At 43.8% G+C, this 24,881-nt stretch overlaps 1 long non-coding RNA gene across 1 annotated transcript; it reads right to left on the bottom strand.

Moving 5' to 3' along the window:
• Positions 1 to 16,875: 16,875 nt before the first annotated feature.
• LOC309542795 lies at positions 16,876 to 23,714 on the bottom strand. The gene is made up of 3 exons (XR_014224441.1): positions 23,273 to 23,714; positions 21,290 to 21,331; positions 16,876 to 16,957 (listed from the first exon to the last, which is right to left on the bottom strand). It is a non-coding gene; the product is annotated as an uncharacterized lncRNA (long non-coding RNA).
• Between the last annotated feature and the right edge of the window lie 1,167 nt (positions 23,715 to 24,881).

Genomic DNA, 24,881 nt, shown 5'->3' with positions numbered 1-24,881 from the left:
TTTTTCCCTGCATTTTTATGATTTTCTGTGACCATTGGTCCACTCTGCTGTTTTTTTTAAAAAAAATCTGGGTTTGAATTTTGAAATGCTCTTTACAGTATGTGTGACTTTAAAGAGCACTTAATAAACTCTTGTTGTACCAAATTTGGCTTTGTTTGGACTTTTTTTGACCATAGGAACGCATTAATTGATTTTCAATGCATTCCTATGGGAAACCGTGCTTCGCAAGACGAAAAATTCGCTAGACAAAAAAATTCGCGGAACGAATTAATTTCGTCTTGCGAGGCACCACTGTATAGGGACCAATCCTGCAGCCTTGTCATTATCAGCTGCACTCCAAGTCTCAGGAGTGCGTGCAGGAGCCAGGCCCTGTAGGTAGGGCCTTGCAGGACTGGGGCCTTCCTGAGTTTGGCCTGGAAGGACAAGGCATGGCCGCACAGGTGAGGCTTGACAGAAGACTCATAGCACCTGGTGGCAAGGGCCGGGAGGGCTATATAAGACCAGCATTTCCCTCTGGCTCTTTGCCACAGCAACACCTAGCTGTGCTTCGGCTTCTTGACTCCTGGTATCCTGACCCTCAGACTCCTTGGCTTCCTGACTCCTAGTTTCCTGATTTGTGGACTCTTGGCTTCCTGACCCCTGGGCTGCTGATTCCTGCTTCCCAAGCTCTACCCCAGTCCCGACGTACCAAGCCAGGACTCCGACTGCCTGTAACCTGGATGGTGATACCAAGCAACTGAGCTTTCCAGGCTCAGGACAGGAGAAAAATCCAATAATTGAATGGAAGGGCTGTCAGGATCATACCAGAAGCAGGACTGAAAAACAAGCCAGGAGTCAGGACTGAAGAGCAGTCAGAGCAGTCACACAAAAGCAAGACCAGATACCAAGTAAAAAATCAAGACCAAAGATGACTGGAAACACAGAGGCCCATGAGCTCTCAGGTAGATGTTGTTGGCCAAGCAATGAAACGGATGCTGCTAGGACTTTGCATCGTTTCAGCCACATCCCACAAAACCACTGTGAACATCATTCCTCATTTCCCCCATGAACCACCAGGTTGAGCAGAGATGCCAAAGTAATTGGACTTAAACAGGATCGACCAGCTACTGTGGTTGGCTTAAGTAAATGCCATACATGTAGCATGCCAAATACACCAGTCCTGGCAAGTTCGCTAGGAATATTTTTGGCATTTCAGCCCTCCTTGATTCATCCAGGCTATTTCCTGGCACTAATGGTTGGTTATCCGGGAGCCAGACTTTGGGGTTTGTGGGATTTTTGTATGTGTGATCTCTTAAAAACATGCATTATAGACAGCATGTGCCAGTCTTGTGACCTAAAGGTAAAGGTAAAGGTACCCCTGCCCGAACGGGCCAGTCTTGACAGACTGTGGGGTTTGTGCGCCCATCTCACATTTATTGGCCGGGGGCCAGCGCTGTCCGGGGACACTTCCGGGTCACGTGGCCAGCGTGACATCGCTGCTCTGGCGAGCCAGAGCCGCACACGGAACGCCGTTTACCTTCCCGCTGGTAAGCGGTACCTATTTATCTACTTGCACCCGGAGGTGCTTTCGAACTGCTAGGTGGGCAGGCGCTGGGACCGAACAGCGGGAGCGCACCCCGCCGCGGGGATTCGAACCGCCGACCTTTCGATCGGCAAGCCCTAGGCGTTGAGGCTTTAGCCCACAGCGCCACCCGCGTCCGTCTTGTGACCTAGGAGTGGTTAATGTCGGGTAAGGAAATTAATCCAAAAAGTATAGTGCCTTAGGAGATATTTCCAGAGCTTTATATTCCAACTACTATTTAGAAAGTAAGGCATCTTTTGGCTCAGCCTCTCTTACCACAGACATGGTGTGCCTTGTCTTTTTTCACTAAATCATCATTATTGTATAATGTTACATAATAAACAGATTCTGGAAATCATTGAAAATGTTACCTAAACTGATGCTCAGGGTCAGATGCAGACTGAAGGCCACACACTAGGCCCTCAGCCAAGCAGATACAGAGTCAGTTAAGGGACATTATCAAAAACAAGCTGACTAGCAATTACCACATATAGCATCCCTGAAGTTTTCAGAAAATATATATGTTCAACTAAACTTTGGCATTAGCACTAAGGTTGAGAATTTCTCTCTCTCTCTCTCTCTCTCTCTCTCTCTCTCTCTCTCTCTCACACACACACACACACACACACACACACACACCCCACATGCTGCCTTGGGGCATTTTTACCATGATTGCAGAGAAGAGTGATCAAACCAAAACATCAATAGTGTTGCTTTATCTTGTTGCTTACGCCCTCCATCAAGCAGGGGTGTCTTGCCCATAGAGGCAAGTGGTGCGGGGCACCGGGGCACCAAGTTCTGGAGGGCACCAGGGAAGAGGCAGAGGCTGGGTGTGGCTCACCACCCTTGCCCGCCTCGCTGAAGCAGCTCTGTGCCCAGAGCCTCCAGCCGCTGCCCACCTCCTCCAGCCCCCAAAGCTGCCAGCAGCGCTGTAAAAAGGTTGGCAACTCTGGGGAATAGGAAGGGGGTGCCAGAGGGATCTTTGCACCACGACGCAGGATATACTTAAGATGGCCCTGCCATCAAGTCACCTTTACTGATGTGAGGATGATTTTAAAAGCTGTAAAGCAGCTTTCTCTGATGGGCTGGTCATCAGAATGCAAGATCAAGCCAATCTAATCCAGCATAATGTTCTCACAGTCCAAACTATGGGATTTGGACCTGCAAGCAAGACCTGAATGCAGTAGCATACTGTCTCCAGCAGTAGAAGGTCCAGTATGAATTGTTTTTGAAGGAATTGCTTTTCAACCTATGGCTGCAGTGGAGTGCACTCTTACGCTTCTGGTTCTTCCTTTGCAGCCCTGGATTGAATACAAACCCCAACTGCGAAGGACAATTCTTCCCTTGCAGTAATAGCTTGAAGAATCTGCAAAGAAACAATTATTTGGAGGAGAAGGCTACCAGCTATGATGGCAATGCTCTGCTTCTGAATAAAAGGTGGAAAAGGTAAAGGACCCCTGGACGGTTAAGTCCAGTTGAAGGCAACTGTTGCGCTCATCTCGCTTTCAGGCCAAGGGAGCCGGCATTTGTCCACTGACGCTTCACAGGTAAGATTCACCTTCTGTTGTGTTGGCAGGGCAGTCCCTCCCCCTACATGGCTGATCCCCTGGCAACGCCTCCCCAGGCGGGACTGGGCAACTGGCTGAGGTAGGCGGAGACCTCCAGGTATCCAGCCTGGGGAGGGCGAAGCCAGCCCGTACTACCGGGAGCCACACTGGGATCTGGGGGGCTGCACACGACCATGAAAAAGGCGCCCCCCATTTGATGTGGGGAGTGGTCATTCCAGGGCAAGTAGCCAGCATGACTAAGCAGCTTCTGGTGCAACGGAACACTGTGACAGAAACCAGAGCGCACGGAAATGCTGTTTAACTTCCCGCCACCTATTTATCTACTTATCTACTTGCACTGGCATGCTTTCGAACTGCTAAGTTGGCAGGAGATGGGACAGAACAACGGGAGCTCACCCCGTTGCAGGGATTCGAACTGCTAACCTTCCAACCAGCAAGCCCAAGAGGCTCAGTGGTTTAGGGCACAGCGCCACCCATGTCCTGAAACCACAGGAGAAGAGAGTGCTTTTATGCTTGTGTCCTTCTTGCACCTTTCCCACAGGCAACTGGTCGACTGCTCTCAGAACACGATGCTGGACTCAACATGACCTTGGTCTGATCCAGCAGGCTAGTCTTATCTCTCTTTTTTGTCTTCCTCTGCAGACAAACTTTGGCACTTTTTGAATTTGGAACCTTTTCCAGCTGCCAGGAACCAAATTTTGAGTATGAAGGAAGAATCAGGAGTGCACTTAGAGTACTTCCTTTTCATCTGTCACAATTTGAACTTTCCTGCACCATGCCTAATTACATATATGTCATAATTTATGGCAGGCATAGGCAAACTTGGTCCTCCAGATGCTTTGGAACTACAACTCCCATCATCCCTAGCTAACAGGACCAGTGGTCGGGGATGATGGGAGTTGTAGTCCCAAAACATCTGGAGGGCCGAGTTTGCCTATGCCTATCATAAGGCATAGGAAAGGTGAGTATGGATCAACCAAAATAGCTTGGTTGGCACTCTCCAAAGCCTAGTGTGCCTACTTAGGTCTGTAGGCCTGAGATCCCCTATCACTGCAATAAGATTAACCCAGGTCTTCTTTTCATTTACTTAGTAAACATACACATGTACCGGTATACATTACTAAACTGCAGGTTTGTGTGCATCTTAATCTCAGGGACACAGGTTCAAGCTCCACATTGGACAAAAAGATTCCTACATTACAGAGCATTGGACTAGTTGATCTCACATATCCCCCAGCATTTATCCAATGGAAATAGCGACGTTCTAAGGAAAAGCAGGACATGCCAGAATCAAATCAGAAACTGAGACGGCTTCTGTATATCCAGGACTGGATATCACATACCGTATTTTTTGCTCTATAAGACTCACTTTTTCCCTCCTAAAAAGTAAGGGGAAATGTGTGTGCATCTTATGGAGCGAATGCAGGCTTCGCATTGTTTTCGCTGAAGCCAGGAGAGCAAGAGGGATCACTGCTTTCGCTGCACAGTGATCCCTCTTGCTGTTCCGGCTTCTGGGATTCAGAATATTTTTTTTCTTATTTTCCTTCTCCAAAAACTAGGTGCGTCTTGTAGTCTGGTGCGTCTTATAGAGTGGAAAATACGGTATATCAAGTGTCCCTGGAAAATAGGGACACTTGGAGGGGCGGCCTTCGTGGTCTCTTCCAACTCCACAATTCTATTATTCTACTTACAAAATATACATGACATTAAATGCACCTTTCCTTTTAAATGATTGGGGGGGGTGTTTTTTCTTCAAAAAATCATCATTTAGGGAGGGAGGCAGATAATTAAATAGAGCAGAATAGGCATAGAGGGAGAACTTAACTCTTTCCTCCACTAAAGCCCTTCCTTCAAAACAAGTGTTTTCATTGGGGGGAAATCCCAAATGCTCACAGTGTGGAACATTCCATCCAAAGCAAATACCAACGAACACACACACACACACACACACACACACACACACACACACACACATGTTCCTTAGAATATCCTCAGCAGGTAAGAACTAAGTGCCCCCCATGCCTGCACTAATTGTGATAATTATTGCACACACCCAAGCTGATGAAATTTGCATTTGTAAAATAAAAAAACTGCAAGTTAAAGAGGCATTTAACATCACATTCATCCTTCAGACAAAGTAATCCATATGCAGAAAAACAGTGCATTTACAAAAAGTGTGCATGCCTAATTCTCAGAAAAGTGGGGATTCCCCCCCCCTCTATTGACTTTAGTTATACAAATAAAAGCGACTTAAATAAGATCCGCTCCTGGAAGCCATTAGGGCTGTGTGTTGCAGGAGTTTTGGGGAAACTATTGTTATATCGTCCTTTTTATAAAACGGATACATTCCACAAACAAGTTTGGATGAACTGTGTAACATTTTCTTGGCTGTCCAACCACTGCCGAACCATAGACCAAATGTTTCAGCCTGTCATGTACAGTCGTACCTTGGATCTCAAACGCCTTGGCTCCCAAACAAATTGGCTCCCAAACAATCGAAACCCAGAAGTGAGTGTTCCATTTTTTGGACAATTTTCAGAAGCCGAATGTCCGATTGGCTCCTGTAGCCAATCGGAAGCCGTGCCTTAGTTTTCGAACGGCTCTGGGAGTCGAACAGACTCCCAGAACGCATTCTGTTCGAGAACCAAGGTACGACTGTATTGGCAAAAATATTGTCCACACGCACACTGACACACGCACACACACATCTCTCTGTATTCTGGCATACCATGGTAAGCACTTAGAGGCAAGTGTGGATCACATACTGTAAGAGCAACAACATAAGTCCGCTGAAAGTAGCCTCTGTGCAGATGTCTCAATCCTGGAGAACTCCATTTTCATATACTGTGATGTTAGCCTCTTATTTCAAATAACATTTCCATGTGATTCGTGCAGTCCTGATACATTGTCAAACAGAGGGACAAGTGTTTTCAATTGCCACAGAGAAAGGCAGGAAAACCTTCAACATCCTCAAGCTATTTCTAAAGGCAGCACTTGCTGACACATGGCACAGTTTAGAAACAGACAGGCACACACTCCACAAGCCCTAGAGACGATTGACCTTCATCAGGCTTTTTCTTCTTCATTCAACCAAGCTTCCTGAGAGGAAGAGAGAAAAAATCAGGTTCTCTTCAGAGAAAGCAAATATATATAATGCTCGGTGTCACGGTAAAGGCCTAGTGATGGTGCTTAAAGCTGTTTTGGAACATCCTCACACCCAAGAAAGTTATCAGGCTTGCAGTGTCTTTGTAAAGCTTAGCTGTCATTTCATTCAAGAGGAGGCCTATGGGTAATCATTTAATCAAAACCACGGCTGTGATTGCTACTTGTGATGAAAATTACAAAGCTGAGGCAGCTTCCAAACCAGGATTACAAATGGGCCTTGCTTTTTTTTAATCCCCTCCTTTTTCCCTTTTGCAATTGAGTAAAAACAAACTATAGTACCCTTAAATGTAGCAGGGTGGGGGTAGGGGAGATTCATTTGGACAAAAGCAGTATTCCCTCCTTTTTCTTCCACAGCACTTAAGAGAAAATGGCATAATTGAGAATCCGTGGAAAGCATACCCAACGGCACATCACACAAATTAAGACTCTCTTGTACAAGAAGACTCTTCCAAGTGTTTTGCTGCTTTCGGTTGTATCAGAACATTGTAAAACGGTATGTGGCATTTAAAATTACAAACACACATGCACACAAAGAGAGAGAGAGAGCTCCTCCCCTTGAGAAAAAAAATAGAAGAAAAATGAAACTTTTAAAGCATTTAAATCAAGTGACTCAGAAGCAATAATGGACAGAACCAATACTCAGTCATGGATTCAGACTAATCTAGCATCATAACACCTGGAAAAGACACAGTGGATCATTTAGCCCCAACCTATGTAATAAGAAACATAGCGATGCATTTCCAAACTTTCTTGAGCATTTCAAAGAAAAATAAATATTCACCATCAATTGGCAGCTGTACCTTATTGCAAAATAGTTTTCCTGGTTTAGAAATTTCACCTACTATCTTATCTACGTGAAAGGCTCCATTCCGAATGTTAGATCAACTCTAAAGTCCTTTTCATGTGGTCAAAACACTTTTTGAGGGCCCCCGATTGTGTGATCAGGGGAAATTGCATAAGGAACTCTCCATATGAAATATATAGGGGTAGGGCTTGCCACTCAAATCTCATTGGCTGCCCATTGTGTGTTCACTAAAGTTGTTTTGACCATATGCTAAACCAGTGCTCTGCCCCCACCCTTATTTCCCAATGGGTAGCATGCATAATTCTTCTTATTTGCTTGACAGTATCTTCTAGTTCCTGTATCATCCTACACCTCCTCTTTTGGATCTTCTAAAAAAAGTTGCTGCAGTTCCCAGAAGTGAAAACTGTGCCCCTGATGAGCTCTTTTCAATGTTGAGTCCTGTTATGTACTGAGTTTTGGAAGTGACGGTCCAGTTGACGCAACCTAAGATGACCCTGGCCCATAATGCCACAAAAAAAAACATTCTTTTCTGCTTGTTACCTACTGACACCCTTCAACTGTTCTCTGAAGAGCTTGAAGGTCATTTATTTCTTTAAAGTATGCAAGCATTTGAAAACAGGCAAACCTCCCTTCAAATACTGGCAGAACCTGGAACGTTGCTCAGCATAATAGTTCCTTGTGCCCTATATCCTTTAATGAAGTCCCATGTGCTTCAAATACTTATATATAACACAGACAATGCAGGTCACTGTACCAGAGTGTGCAGTATGGAAATATCACTGCTATACTCAACACCTGTCCTTTCGAAATGCCCAGTGTTTGCTGATTCCCTTATTTTATCTCCATTACCGCACACAATGCAAGAACAGCATAATGTTATTTGTGGCATGCTTAACCTCGGCGTCAGGTGCTGGGATAACTGCATTTCTCTCCACAATGTCACAACTTTCCACTTTAGCTTCCCATTCTTGGTCTACCCATCACCCCATCCTCAAAGAACACGCATTTGGAAAGGTCCATAGCTTAATGATGGAATAGGTGCCTAAGTATTTAACAGGCTCAGTGGTAGAGCACATGCTATCCATGCAGAATGTCCCAAACTCAATCCCTGGCATCTTGATATTGGACTGGAAAAGCACCTCTCTGAGCTTCATTGTAGACAGCACTGAGCAACTTAATACAAAGAAGTTTGATGTGTCTTCTTCATGGAATCTACATGCATATAGTTTGTACATGTATAGGGTTTGTGCAGAAAAGCTGATGAGCATGTAGAGCAGGAATGTTCAACCTGTTCCTGTGTCGTCCCGTCCCCCCCCCCCATGTTGTTAGACTTCAACTTCCATAAACCCCAGACAGTATGGCCAGACAGTATGGTCAGGGTCAGAGAGTTGTAGTCCAACACCTGGATACCAACAGGTTACGCATCTTTGAAACAGAGCTTCTGGCCAGCTCAGCCAGCAAGAGCTCAAATTTACCAACCAACAGATGCACTCAGTCAGTAAGGTTGTACATCTTGATGAGGCACATATAAGGTAGTTCCTTGACTTTATGCTATCCTGCTCTGATAAATGAGCTGACCATGAATATGCATATAGACACTCATTGCCTCACCCATATAGTTACAGGAAATGAGGCAGTCCCAGTCCTAGGACAGGTGACAACAATTAAAACACAAGGTAAGGGTTTACTTTGCAGTCATCAGGTTTGTTCACTTGGGAAGGTAATCCAGAACCAATTTGCACATTACCTTTGGTTACTTATTTCTTTTGCAAGTTGTCTACGTGCCTCTAACAAGGGAGCCAAGAACTCACACACTGCAGCTGCAGCACTTTCCACATCTACTAGACCATGGGTAGGCAAACTAAGGCCTGTGGGATGGATCAGGCCCAATTGCCTTCTGGATCCAGCCTGCGGACGGTCCGGAAATCGCCGTGTGGATTGCCAGCCACACGTTCATTTCCTCTCCCTCACATGGTGGCAGCGCCTCCTCCCTCCCTCCTCCTGGCTTCTCCCTGCCCTGCCTAGAGGAGGAAGGGGGCTGGGCTTTGTTGGTGCCAGCAGCAGCAGCAGCAGCAGCGCTCAAGCGGCCGCCATTGTAAGCAGCCCCTCTCCAGAGCCCTTTCGCACGCCGCTCACCGTCTCTCCGCCACCACCACTGCCAGCCCCTACCACTCACAAGACACAGGTAAGCAGCCACTGGGGCTTGTGGTGCTCTTGCATCATTTCCCCCCTCAAAATATAGTCTGGCCCCCCACAAGGTCTGAGGGACAGTGGACCAGTTCCGTGCCGAAAAAGTTTGCTGACCCCTGTACTAGACAGATCCATGCTGGAGGCTTTATAATTGTAGATGCCACTATAGCTGCATAGAGCAGATTCGCAGCTTACACATTACATGGCACATGAGTGTATGCAAACAAGGGAAGGGGATATGGACTAGTAGACAAACTGTGGATATACTTTTAATATCAAGAAAGGGACTATTTTAGGTGGGCAAATGATAAAATATAGATCCATGACTAGTTGTTATTATTTATGGTTTGAGCATTCCGATTTGTTTTCAGTGAGGTTATGCAATGTCATGTCAAGCAATTGTCACCACGCGCATCCATTTTCCCATCACATTTTCTTATTGTAAAAAAGTCTGATTTGGGCAGAGCAATCAGCTTTAACTGAGTGTGATCTGTTGCACGGCACCGTTTTAAGTGAAGGTGTCTGGCACTGAAATTGAGGACACCCATGTGCAAAGTACATGCTCTGCCCCAAAGTTGTGGTACAATAAAAGTCTGGTCATTTATTGAGCAATGGGAGTGCACTATGTCTAGGTTAAGCTGGAAGGACCATTCCTTAAATGCTCTAACAGATTAGAGTCATCAATTGAATTGAAGCTGGGGTGTGGGCCTGTATTCATTGACATCAGGACTAGGAGGCGCTGGCAAGATGGAAGAAGAGAGGCAGGTGGGAACCCTAAACAAAGTTGCAGCAAGACCACATGTCAGGAGACTGACAGTTGCAGTGTATATTAGTATATTGTGGCATTTGCTGCGCAGGGCAGCTGTAGACTAGATCCAATGGTAGTTACTGGTATTCTTTAGTTCTGTGCATGTATTTTGCACCAGGTCCACTTGGTGAATCCCAGGGTTCTGGTAAAAAAGAAGAGAAAAGGAAAAAACAGCTATCACATGCCTGGACTCTGTCCACCTTATATGTTGCTGCCTCAAAACTTTTATGGATTCCCCAACTTCCCAAGATATTTATGAGACGGCGGCTTTCCATCTGTGGATCCAAGATCCTTCCCCTATTGAGTACCAGAACCAACATTCAACATATAAAAACAGGATCTTTCACAGATAAGAGAGAGTCACAATATTGTTTCTTTAAACAAATAATAAATTATAGGGTTTTGTTTATGATACAAGATTGGAGGAGAGAGATCATTAGCTATTAACTATCCCCTGTTTTACTAATTTCTAGTCATCATTTTAGATGCTACAATTGTGGCTATTATCATTCCCCATCCATCTTATCATTTCAACTAAATCAAGCAATGAAAATTTTATAGCGCATCCCTAATTGTGCACCAGACTGGAACTGTTCATACAAATTCCAAGCAATTATAAGCCTTTCTGGGAAACATTGGCAGCAAACACTAGATTAAATGCTTGTAGCAGCAAGCCAGATGGGAAACACAGATAAAAAGAATCCAGTTTCATAAGATTCTCTACTCTAAAATTACAGTAGCATTCAAATTAACCTGAGATGGGGAAACATATTTTCAATACCCTGGAAAGAAGACTTTTTCCCTGAGCGTAATAAACTAGGAATAGAAGTATGCTAAACGTTTGTTATTAACCCCCAAAACACATATGCATGTGGTACACTTGACACGTTCCACCTTCTATTTTACCCTCATACCAGTCCTATGAGTGAGATAGACTAGATTGACAGTGAATGGGCCAAAGTCACACAGCAGGGATCAGAACCTGGCTTTGCTCATTCGTAGTGATCCCAAGAAGGGGTGGCTTATGGGTGGCCCTAACCAAGTCACTGGACTACAATTCCCATCAGCCAGCATGGTCAGTGATCAGGAATGATGGCAGTTGGAACTGAGGAACATCTGGAGCCTCACACATTAGCCAATCCTGATTTAGAAAGTTTGATAATATCACTGACACTGACTAACCGGATACTGAATTGAGCTGAGCTCAAAGGGCTAGTTTGGAGCCTGCATAGCTCAAACTTCCCATTTCTACAAGGACCACCACATGAATTTCCCCACACCCTGATAGCATGGTATAGTGGTTAAGAACGGTGGACTCGTAATCTGGTGAACCGGGTTCGATTCCCAGCTCCTCCACATGCGGCTGCTGGGTGACCTTGGGCCAGTCACACTTCTTTGAAGTCTCTCAGCCTCACTCACCTCACAGAGTGTTTGTTGTGGGGGAGGAAGGGAAAGGAGAATGTTAGCCACTTTGAGACTCCCTAGGGTAGTGATAAAGTGGGAGATCAAATCCAAACTCTCCTCCTCCTCCTCCTCCTCTACTCCCTGAGAGATGTTTGCATAATGGCAACAAGACAGCAGGCCTTTTCTGGGGAATGTTCTTTAAGGAAGCTTGCCAGGTGCCACCACCATCTTTTTAGCATCAGGCAAAACTGTATTAGAATGTAAAAGAAAACTTTTAGAATGTTGGATTATTTTGATTGTTGTTAGCCGCCCTGAGCCCAGCTTCGGCTGGGGAGGGCGGGGTATAAATAAAATTTATTATTATTATTATTTATTTCTCCAGGTATATGGGCATTGATAATGATCTGGCAATCAGTGGCTACTTTTTGGTGTTTGAGGGCAGGAGTGGACATCTTGGTTTAAAGCTATTGTGTATAATAAGAGTACTTTTAGTATATTTTCATTGTTTTTCTGGTTACACTGCCTTAGATTGTATTATAGGCTACAATCCTAGCCTCACTTACATGGGAGTAAACCCTAATGGAACCCAGAAGACTTGTTTCCGAGCAGATGTGGTTAGGAATGTGCCAATAGTATTTTAATTCTCTTTTTGTAAGTTGCTTCAGGACTTCCTTTGCTTGTGGGAAGTGTTGAATAAATTTAATAAACTAAATTAATTAAATCATATTGCTGGATGGCATAATTTGAATTGCATCATGCTGCTGGAGGGCAGAAACTGGTCCTTGCAATACAAAACCCTTCCTGCCACTTGCTTGACTGGTAGAAAATGGGAGAATGGCAATGGTGCTCTTTCTACTAAGACGAGTGGGGATGTTAGCATTGAAAAGGTTCATTTCCTGGAATCTCATGTATCTCCAGGGAGCATGACATCTATTCAGAATAAGGACCAGTATGGTGGTTTGTACAGATTTTTTTGAGTGTTGAATCCTGTTAACAAATATTTGGGTCAATTAAATTATAATGAGACTATAGCAAACTGCAGGGGGGGTGAATTTTGAATTCATGGGTGGTATAGGAATGTTAAAAATATAGTAGTGGGAATGCAACTTATTTCATTTTTTTAATGATATTTATTAAAAGTTTAACAATTACAGAAAAAAGAAAAAAGAAAACAACACAAAATTTAACAAGACATACATTACAATACATAAAAAGAAAACCATAAAAAACAATACAACAATATAACAAAAAAGAACAATAACACTAAAAATCCAATATTCCATATCTTTATCTTTCATTTACTTGTTTCATCGACCTCCTCACACCTCCCTTTTTGTATTCTAGTTCACCTAATTGTTTCAGCAAATTTTTCCATCTTTCTCAATTTTTGTTCTATAATTTATCTTAACAGTCTAACCTATTTATTAACTCAGCAAATCCTTTCCATCTTTAACTGTATTCTGTCATTAAATTACCTTAATTTATTTTAACCTTATCTTACCATATGGGGAATGCAGCTTATTTCAGAAAACCTCTGCAATCCAGATTTATTTTTGAAGCTGACAATAGCCTCCATGTATGTGTCTATTTCCACCACTCTGCCAATGACAACCATCGAGCTCTGAGATACCAGAAAGCTGGAAGTAACCATAGGACAGGATAGGATACCATATTTGTATTGCCTAAATAACATGTCTGTTGAGGACATGGCAATTAACAGCTGCAATTTCCAGGCATTTCTGAGCTTGACTGAACATGGAAAGCCCTTAGCACAACATTTTTCAAAAAAATAATTTACTATAACGCTTGCTTGACATGGGTCCCATGGCTGAGCTCCTCATAAATTTTCTCATTCAGTCATCAACCCTGCAAGATAAGCTCCTGTTATTTCTCCCGTATTACAGAAGGCAGGCTGACACTAAGAGATAGAATTTTCCCAAAGCCACCCAGTGAGTTTCGTGGCCAAAGGCCAACCTAGATGTGATGTTAAATGTGTCTTTGCATTAACATGCAGTATTTCTTTTTAACACAAATAGGAGATGCAGGGAGCAGGGAGGGTTCTGATAATTATCAGGACTGCAGCAGGTGCAGAGGGAGAGTTTAACCCTTTCATGCCCTACTGTAGTTTTGACGCAAAATCACTCCTCCCTGGCTCATCAGTACTGTACTCTGCTTCGTTACAGGTTTGTAACTGAAATAACTTTCTGTGCTTACCTATGTTGCACATAATGTTGAATTAAAATAATAACAATAGAAAAATACCAAAAAAGCAGCTCTTTGCAATGGAAAGAAAGCAACTTCATTATGGAATGGGATGTCCCTATTTTCATTGGAGAAATGTTGGGTGGTATGGATAAAATATTGCATGGTTGTACTGTCATGAAATTCAGGCCTTTGTGTATTGCCTTGGCATTTCTCTATTGATGCACAGAAAGTAATTAGGAGATTTTCTCCTAGTAAGGTAACAGCACCACAGTTTAATACATTTAATAGTATTCATTGTTAGGGAAGTGAGCCAAATGTTGAGTGGTAGCAAAACGTCCATCATTATGACAAACAGAAACATGTAGTCAGTGTATGCGCAGAATGCATATGCATTGAATGGTTGATGGAGAATGGATCACTCTGTGTCAAGAAGGTAGACAGCTGAAGCAGGAGTTCCACTGCATAAGCACATATATTCTCCTTCTGATGATTCCTCAGAAAAGGAGTCAACTCTGAATGAGGGAAATGCTTTCTGCTCTCACTCTGAATGGCTTTTGTGACCTCATAATGAAGTCAAATTGCTATACTGCTAATGATGTTTATCCATCAGAATTGGGTCACAAAGCATTGTCCTCCCTCTGGATTGGCTTTGTAGTATTGGCTTCTTGGCATCATGATGTTCATACATATTCTCTGACTACCTGTATTCACCTTATCATGGAATATTTTATCCCCTCAAGCCCCACCTTATGAACAGCAGTCACACACATATTAAAGGAACACAGAGGCAGGGTACAAAAACTTGTCCCTGTCATCCCCAGGGATTAATAGTCAAGCCTGCTCTTGCTTCATGGCCTAATCCTAGGATCTGCATCTTAGTTATGAAAGAGTATGATGGAAAGTTGAGTGGGAGGTAATGTCAGGAGCTGGCTTTTATCTTAAATATATATTTGCAAATTCAGAGCCCATGGGGATTTGCAGCAAGAGAGACACTTTTGGTAAATCTTTCCTACATAATGTAGTCACCGTCTTTTTCGCTCTATAGAACGCACCCGACCATAAGACGCACCTAGTTTTAGAGAGGGAGAACAAGAAAAAAAATATCTCTCCCTCTCTGAGCAGCGCCCCTTCAGCGAAGCGGCAGGAGAAACGGAACCCCTTCCATTTCTCTTCCCACTTCGCTGAAGGGGCGCTGTGCAGAGAGGGAAAGCAATGCGAAGCCTCCGGAGCACAGCAGGAGCTTCCGCTGCGCTCCGGAGTCTTCGGGTGGGTATCCCTGAAGCCAGGAGAGTCTTGCTCTCCAGGCTTCAGCGAAAGCAACGTGAAGCCTCTGGAGCGCAGTGGGAGTGCTCCTGCTATGCTTCGGAGGCTTCGCGTTGCTTTCGCTAAAGCCATGGAGCCTGCATTCGCTCCATAAGACGCACACACATTTCCCCTTATTTTTGGAGGGGGGAAAGGTGCGTCTTATAGAGCGAAAAATACAGTACATGAGATTGTTGAGTTTTTAGGCCAGATAGTTGGTTCCTGCACACCTAACTCTGAATAGTAGAACTTATAACATGAGTCCAAAACCTAGACAGTACATTCGTACAGTGGGACATGGAGGTGGGAATACAGGTCAGAGGATGTGTTCCTCATGGTAGAGAGGTGCTTCAAATGACCATCATTTCATACTTGATTTTCAGTTATTTGAAGCTGCCAGAGTTTGGGCCCACTGCAGCTTTCAAAAGGCCAGAGAGGAGTGCTTAAACTAGCACCAGATGAAGCATTGTTCCACCTAATCCAATTAAAAGTAAATTCCTTCCCAAAAGATTTCCTTACTTCGGAGTGTCAGAGACCTTAAAGGCTTATATCATCTTGAACTGGAGGGGATATGATCAAGGGTTCCATACTTCCATTAACCCTAATTACACTGCCAGGATACAATAAGATGACTGTATGGAAGGGCAGAGCATCCTCTTTCCAAACCATATTATAAAACTGTTCCATCCTGTTTCTCCATTAATCTCTCGCTCGCTCGCTTTGTGTTTGTATCCATATGAAAATTTGTATTCAAACAGATGTTTCATCCACACTTAATTTTATATTTTATCACTGTATATATATTGTACAGTATATATATTGTACATATTTGTATTTCCTTAATGTACTTTATCCCAAAATACACATTTTTCAATGCGTGTATTGAAGGAGGTTGAAATTAAGGTCAGTTCTCTTAAAAAATATGGACCAAACAAAACCCTCCTCCACCTCTAGTTGTTAAAGAGGTTGATCAAGCCAAAACTCCTGCCCAGCTGCCTCCAACAATCTTTACCTCCTGGAGGGCAAGGACCCTTCTCAGCCCTCATCTGGCCTTTTCTTATTTAAAAAAAACCTTTTTGCATGCCTGGGATTGCATCCAGTGAACGTGCAAGCAGAAGGCAGATTGCAAAACCAACCTTTCCCTTCCTGTTCACCCTCTTGCTTCCCTCTGTATCCCCCACAAAAGTCTCTCTGGAGGGTTGCTGGCCTTCCGGAAGATCCTTCTGTCCTATTTCAGGAGATTCCTTCCTTGCACTGCATTGTTCAGGATGGAGGACCAACATGACCCTCTGGAAAGTCTTGGGGGGGGTGTCCCGCAGAGCGAGAAGAGTGGGGGAAGATTTGCTGGGCAAGCTGACCCTCACTTCTGCAACTGCTGGATACAATCATATTTTTGCAACCCTTTGGTACAGCAAGCAGAAGACCAACAAGAGACCTCTTGACACAGAGATCCTCTTGACCTGAGCCACGTGTTTTAATTGCTCTTCTCTTTCAATGTGATTCTGTTATGTTATAGTTCAATTATGAACACATGCAATTTAAAGTTTAAATGGGGTTGTTTTATATCATAATTATAGTGCATTTTTAATTAGTATGCATTTTAATAATGTTGTGCAATCGAGAGTTTTAAAATATATATATATTGTAAACCACTTAGTCACCCTCTAGGCATTAAGTGGTGTATATATAATAATCAATAATAAAAATTATTGAATAGCTCTTTTTTGCCATCCTGCTGGAAGGTACAGGGATCATAACTTAGAACCCAACATATAATATGAATGCCCACTCAATGCTACACTTTGTAAAAGGATGGGGCATATTTCTTCATCAATAATTTATTTCAGTACGCTCCGAAAAGTACTTACAGCTCTATTGTGCAGTGTTATGCTGTTGATATACTCTTCCTCCAGGCCAAGGGCCTCACATCTTTGTAAGTTGCAGAGTGGCTGTCAAACAAATTACAGCAAAGTGGTTCTTATCAGGCTCTTGGTGGATTTTAACAGGCATGCAACACCATCTGACCCATCTGATTTCCTTTGAATTTAAAAACGGAGCTTATTCTTCTCGTGCCAAATGTAAATAATTTCGCTTCCATTTCCCATCCAGAGAATCTGACTAGTTCAAAAGCATTTCAACAAATCTTATCTGCCTCATATCCTGCTGACTGGCACAGTCCTGGACTTCAGCCTGAAAGCCAAAAATGTTTTGGCTCCAAGACGCAATAGGAAAGAAACAACAAAGAAAACTGGGGAAAGTCTTAGTGACTTATAATGGAAGTGCTGAAAACTGTAGGGATTGTTATGTTTATTTGGTTTTTCATTGAAGTATTGTGGGCTGCCATTTTCTATTAATTTTTTTCCAGGAAATCTTTTTTGGAGATTGCACAACAAAACTTTGCATTTATTTCATCAGCAGCATAGTTCGTTCTTCTAAAAGTGTATATATATTGGCCTCTATTCGCTTCTTCGTTCCTCCTTAATGAAGTGGTTTTCCAAGTTTTCTGCCCGGAGGGAAAACTTTCCACCCTGACACATCTGCCTGTTGGAGCTCACTGCTGTCTTGTGTAAGCTGAAAGTGCGATCTAGAACTCATCCAACATTTGGAAGGAAAGATCAGTGACAGATCTGACAGGCTGTTGATCTTCTCTTTAAGGAACCCTTAATAAGCTTCTAAAAGTTGCCTAGAACATAATTTGAAAACACCGCTTCAATGCCAGAAGCTTTCTGGGCTGCAGAAGAATGTAGTTATTCTCCATAAGAGATGAAAGCCAGGGGAAAGTCAAGGATTTAGTGTTCTCAAGCAGCTAAATGATCCAGCAGGAACAGTGCCGAGTTCATAAAATGTAGCACATCCTGGCTGTTATTGCTGGCCGGGAAGCTAATATGCTCATGTATAGCAAACAATGGCACAAAACAAAAAGTGTCTTTGATAGTACATTGATTCTTAAAGCAATACCTATGAATCATTGTATGAAGTCTGTGGAGGATATCCTGAATTTTAAAGAGTGCAAGCTTTATGGAAGGACGGAAAGGAAAACAAAATACCATAATTTGGAGAAGAAAAGCAGTCACTTACGGGTCACGTCCACACAATACATTTAAAGCACATGGCTTGTCCCAGAGACTCCAAGGAACTGTAGTTTAGCCCACACAGAGCTACAATTGTCAGCACCATTAACAAAGTGCGGTTCCCAAGATTCTTTGGAGAAAGCCATATGTTTTCATAAAGGTAAAGGTAAAGGACCCCTGACAGTTAAGTCCAGTCACGAACGACTCTGGGGTTGTGGCGCTCATCTCGCTCTATAGGCCAAGGGAGCCGGCGTTTGTCCACAGACAGCTTCCAGGTCATGTGGCCAGCATGACTAAGCCGCTTCTGGCAAACCGGAGCAGCGCATGGAAACACCATTTACCTTCTCGCCGGAGCGGTACCTATTTATCTACTTGCACTTTTTGGCGTGCTTTCGAACTGCTAGGTTGGTGAGCTCACCAACAATGTCTGTACTTCTGTCTTAATGATTTACTGCCAAGTTTTTTTAAGCACACATATGCCTTTAGCTTCTGTGCACTTTATATTGTTCTTCTGTTTATTGTCCATATTCCCTAGAATCTTTCAGATGGAGTATAGTTTATTTATATATTAATAAATATAATCAGAATGCCCAAGCCATAGTGAAAGAAGGGTTACAAATTAGGATGGGAAACTCACCACTGAATTAGCGTGGGTTAGGTTGGGTTAGGGACGCAGGTGGCGCTGTGGTCTAAACCACTGAGCCTCTTGGGCTTGCTGATCGGAAGGTTGGCAGTTCGAATCCCCATGACAGGGTTAGCTCCTGTTGCTTGGTCCCAGTTCTTGCCAACCTAGCAGTTTGAAAACATGCCAAAAAAGTGCAAGTAGATAAATAGGTACCACTCCGGCGGGAAGGTAAACGGCGTTTCCATGCGCTGCTCTGGTTTCGGTGTTCCGTTGCGCCAGAAGTGGCTTAGTCATACTGACCACATGACCTGGAAAAACTGTCTGCGGACAAACACCAGCTCTCTTGACCTGTAAAGCAAGATGAGTGCAGCAACCCCAGAGTCATCTGCGACTGGACTTAACTGTCAGGGGTCCTTTACCTTTTTAAGCCATTGCTAAGAAACATCTTGAATTAAGTCTGGTAGTGCCCAGAAAGCCTGTCAAGAATATTCAAGGTAAGTACTACACAATCCCATTTTGCTGCTGGTAGCCCCATTTTATGCTAGCTGCAGCTTCTAGACCGTTATCGAGGGTAGTCCCACACAGAGCACATTACAAAAATCAAAAGCGACCATGGGTTACTGATAGCAGGCTATCCAAGCCTAGGAAGAGCTGTAGCTAGAAATAGGCAATTGTTGACACCAAAGCCACCTGGGGCTCTGGTGTAATCTGTGAGTCAATTACTATGTACCTGTTCTGTTGGGGAAGTGCTAAATCATCCAAAACAGACCACCTTCCCAGTTCCCAGAAAAGCCCATCCGCTGCAGAAGTGGCGTTCCTTCCATATCCGAAATATGACTGAATGCAAAACACATGCACAACATTTCCCCAGCATTCATAAAACTCTTGAGTGCAAGCTCATTCCCCACAGATAGGTCTAACATATATGAATATGGGTTATCTATGACCTTCAAATAAATATATATATATATTTGTGGCTGTTCTCCAAGAGCAGTTCCTCCAATCCATGCTCTTCCTGGCATGCTGACTGATGTTGTTTTTAGAGAGTCACAGAATTATTTCATTTTGTTTCAACAAACGTTCCCTATTATGCCTTTTCTAAATAAGCAGCTTCCTGTTACAGCCCTACAGCGCAGCATGCTTCCGACTATTTTGAAGAGCCTCAAAAGGAAAGGAAATATGTCAGGCTCTGAAGCAAGTCCCCTGTATTACGGAATAGATATTAACAGGAGGACAAATACCATGACTCTCAACAATTATGTGCTGCAATGCTCATGATAGCAAACTGAACAACTTAGCTTTATAACTCCTCTAGTCATAAGACAAAAGTGCATGTGATTATTCAAGAATGGTCTAATAAACATTATTGGATTTTGAGTGCATAATTTCACAGATACACAAGGGAAGCATGAATGTTACCACCCTGGGCTTCTTTGGGAGAAAGGGCAGAATATGAATTCAGTAAATAATAATCAATAATACTATGGGAATTCTGGTTTCTAAAGACAGGTAACCATTCTCTGTGCATGCTCCCTTAAAAGTACAACCCTCTCCAGGCAGTCTTAATTTGTATGGTTGGAGTGATGGAGGCTACCTGTGCTCCGGACCTGCCAGTGTTGAGTGAGGAAGTCTAAAGAACTATACATGTTTGACTGAATGTGCTTACAGTGGTGCCCCTCAAGACGAATGCCTCGCAAGACGGAAAACCCGCTAGACGAAAGGGTTTTCCGTTTTTGAGCTGCTTCGCAAGACGCTTTTCCCTATGGGCTTGCTTTGCAAGACGAAAACGTCTTGCGAGTGTTCCAATTTTTTTCGCTTCCCCCCTTTTTTTTCTAAGCCGCTAAGCCGCTAATAGCCTTTTAGCCCCTAATCCGCTAAGCCTTTAATAGCCGCTAAGCCTTTAATAGCCGCTAAACTGCTAATAGCGCTAGCCCGCTAAGCCGCTAATAGGGTTGCTTCGCAAGACGAAAAAACCGCTAGACGAAGAGACTCGTGGAACGGATTAATTTCGTCTTTCGAGGCACCACTGTACATTGCTTTCTGGCATAAGGAAACCCGATCCAGATCAACCATGCCCAAATGCCTGGCACAGGCCAAGTCCCCCCTCTCATTTTTCACCCAGAATACCTTCTTTCCACACTGGAATACATCAGTGTGGAATACATCATCCCAACCTTCGAAAGGAACTAAAAATGATCAGAAATAGTAGTAATTCACTGTTCTTGCCATTCACCATTTGATGATCTTCTCATACAATGATAGCTGGGTACCCGCTCCTTGTGCTGAGACAGAAAATTGCCCCTTTACTTCTCATCCAAGAAGGGAGTCCATCCTTTGAAGGATTTTATTTCAAGAAAGTATGTTATAGGGAAGGAGAAGCCTGTGGGCACAGCGCCCTTCAAAACACAATAAACATAAACTCTTCAAGTGGGAATGTAAAATGTATTCTGCTGAAGCCTTTGGCCTTATCAACTGCAGCGTAGTATATAACAAGGTCATTAGTAACAAGCCCCACACAATGGAGAACATACATCAGCAGCAGAAAAGCAAACATTGGTCCAAAACATCACAATAACTTCCTGTACCTGTTCTTGTTTGCTTGCTGAGCTCTCAAACATTGTGAGTCTCTGAAATACATAAAAGCGTAACAGCTTGAGTCAATATTTGCTAACCAAAGTGAACGATTTTATTTAGCACGATGACTGGACCTACTGAACAAATACATTATCTTGTATGCCAGCATAACAAGCAGAGGCCAGCCTGCAAAAAACAACCACCGTTGTTGAGCCATTTACGGCATATGGTTGTATCTGGGAAAAGCTGTTGACTGTTGCAAACCTTCACACACCAGGAAGAGATAGAAACTTAAGTGAACCGTTTTCTGCTTCTGCCTATAGTTCTGTTAAAAGATTGTGGGGTGCCTGGAACCCCCCCCCCCTTCTAATTCTGGGGTGCCAGGCATTGAATTTAGCATGTTAAAATATAAACCATGTTGTTGGTTTTTTTTAAAAAAAAGCCAGGCTTGCTTCCTGGTGAAGTAATTATCTGAAGAGACGCACCAGTAAAAGAGCTCAAAAGACAGAGTGATAGTCTGGCAAAGATTTCTGCCGGACACAGAGGGGTGGAGCTCTGCCCTGGGCTCTGGGTAGTTAGCAAAAGACAAAAGACAGAGTTGGGAGGGAGGAGTTTCAGAATTGCAGTGGGCTGATGCAAGCGAGAGAGAAATAGTTGTGTTTTTGCAAGCAGTTTACAAGCTGCAGGGAAGCAGAGTCAGAACACCATGGGGGCCCGGCAATATTTGATCCAACATTGTAGCCATGAGAGAGAGGAAACCTGCTTTGAACCTCTCCACAGGTTGTATAATTTCACACCGCTTGGAGCCTGGGTTGACGTGTAATAGTTCCTTCTATGATAAAGTCAACCTGATGCTATATTACTCTAGTAGGGTTGCCATATGTCCTCTTTTTCCAGGACACGTCCTCTTTTTCATGGGTAGAGCCGTCATAGCAATTCATAGTTAAAAGTAAAAGTCGGCAAATGTGTCCTCTTTTTTGCTCTTCACAATATGGCAACCCTAGACAGGATTGCCATTGGTATTGCTTGCTTTTAAGTCCGTACGCACCCTTTGGCCTTAAATTTCAAGCGATGCAACAGTTGGAAGGCCCCGCTCATATAAAATCATCTTCTTAAGTTTCCATCATATGCAACAAGTGGTTCAGAATATGGATGATCCAAGTGATTCATAAAGAAAATAACTGCTTTTTGAACATAGCTGGATGGGAGAAGGGGTTGATTTCAACAGAGAGAAAAATAATAACATACAGGAAATCAATAAGGAGGACCTGGGAAAGAGTAGCCATTCTTTTCCAGTGCAATTAAGTCTGACCCAGGGAGTCTTTTAGCCCTCCGGTGTAGATTTTCAGGGGACACTGACTGCAGGAGGAAATTAGAAATTGCTAAAAATTCATCCATGTACTCTATAAGTAGAATGGCCATACCTGATCTTATCTAAATGGATGTGGTTGCAGAAAGATGGATTGATGCCAATGTGGTTTTAAAAATTTCCACGCATACAGACATTGTGTAAATATCAAGAAGATAAGCTTCCAGATGAAGGAGAACATTGGCGTATTTCATTTATGAATTCACAGTTCTAAATTTTGGCATGAGTACCAAAATTGTCAGTATTTAGAGGTATTCTAACAGCCATTTCCAAAACAGAATCTTTCCCTGTAAAATTCATTGGGAAGAAGCAACAACAGGAATGTAACTTGAAACTGTTGCAGGAACCCCCCCCCCCCCGCAATCATTCAGTTTGTACAAACACCACACACACACACGACATACGCAACGCTTCTGTTATAAATTCATAGAAAATCAGCAGTACATCGGATCTGTACCGTTCAACTTTTATTTTAGACCATGAAGGAAGGACTATCAAAGGAGGGAGACTAGACACAAGGCAGCCATAATCCCCAAGCGTACCAACACATTCGCAGCGAGCCCTACCCAGTTGGCATGCCAACCTTGATGGTCCTAGATAGAAGATCATTACACTCACAAAGCACCTGCGTATGGAAGTGGATTCAGTACAGACTGAAACAAAGGACAGTGACCAGCCCTTCCCTCTGGGGGCAGGAAACAGTGAACTCCTCTTTGTCCTCAGGAATGTAATCATGGGGAGGGGGAAAGGAGGAACCGGACAGGTGACAAGACACTCAGGTTACCACCACAACTCCTCCCTGAACCCCTCCTCTTTGTGATGTGTCAATGATGTAGTCATGATGTAGTTATGATGTAGTCTTAGGGGTGTAGCATGGGGGATTAGTAGCTAATAAAAGTAGGGGTCTTCTTTTGTTCAGGGCTTCCATCTTGTTCCACCTTGTGGCAGGTGGGAGTCCTGTCGCAACAGTCTTCAATAAAGACCAAGCCTACTGGCTGCTGTTTTGCTCTGGTATTCCTGGCTGGTGTCCTTGTTTTTTTGTCCAAGGGAGCCCTCAGATTTTTCCATTTACAAAACTACTGAATTACAGTGGTGCCCCGCAAGACGAACGCCTCGCGAGACGAAAAACTCGCAAGATGAAAGGTTTTTTCGTTTTTGAGTTGCTTCGCAAGACGAATTTCCCTATGGGCTTGCTTCGCAAAACGAAGCTTGCCCCCGCACCCCGGACATCTTTTGAAGCAAGGGGCGGCGGGGAGAAGATCGCTTCTCCCCATTGCCAGCCCCGTAATCTCCGGGGACAGAGGGGAAGGCGCGCATGCGCCTTCCCCTCTGTCCCCGGACCCCTTTTGAACCAAGGGGCGGCAACGGGGAGAAGCGATCTTCTCCCCTCCGCCCCTTGCTTCAAAAGAGGGGACAGAGGGGAAGGCGCGCGCACGCCTTCCCCTCTCTCCCTGGACCCCTTTTGAACCAAGGGGCGGCAACGGGGAGAAGCGATTCTCCCCGCTGCCCCTTCCCTTGCTTTAAAACAGGTCCCCTCTGTCCCCGGACGGTCTCCATAGGAACGCATTGATTGATTTTCAATGCATTCCTATGGGAAACCGTGCTTCGCAAGACGAAAAACTCGCAAGAAGAAAAAACTTGCGGAACGAATTAATTTCGTCTTGCGAGGCACCTCTGTACAATACATCAGGAGCGTCAATGGTGTGACTTGCAGATTGAACAAAGAATGCTTAGCACATTATATGTGTCAACAATGATATAATGCCAACAGAGAAGTTGTCTAACTTCTCCCATCATCCATGACCATTGGTCACATGGGGTGCATGGGAGCTGTGTTACTACCATGCTAGGTTCCTGTTCTGAATTGCTCCCCCAAAACTGCCATTTACCCTTTAAAAGCTATTTGCTCAACTAGCCATTGTGTGAAGGGTCAGCTTGTCTGGTCTGGCCCTACTCTAAGGCAAAATGAGGGGGGTGAAGTGCTGGAGAACAGAGCTATATGTGCTTCACAGCCTGCTATGTGCCATCTATGTAAGCCCACTGTCCTCAGGCATGGCGGAGGTTACTTTCCCACCACCAGTTTTGAAGTGAGATTCAGTTAGCCCTCTTTTGATTTCTCTTATCTAAATAAGATACCTTTATACCTTTATAGGTATAAAATTATGGGATAAGATAAAGAAGATGAGCTTGGGCACACAGCTGTCTCCAGTGGTAGCCAGTGAAATGGTGTGACT

Source organism: Podarcis vaucheri (genome assembly GCF_965113315.1).
Source record: "Podarcis vaucheri genome assembly, chromosome: 11".
NCBI classification, from domain to species: domain Eukaryota; kingdom Metazoa; phylum Chordata; class Lepidosauria; order Squamata; family Lacertidae; genus Podarcis; species Podarcis vaucheri.
This window is presented reverse-complemented; position numbering and strand designations above follow the sequence as displayed.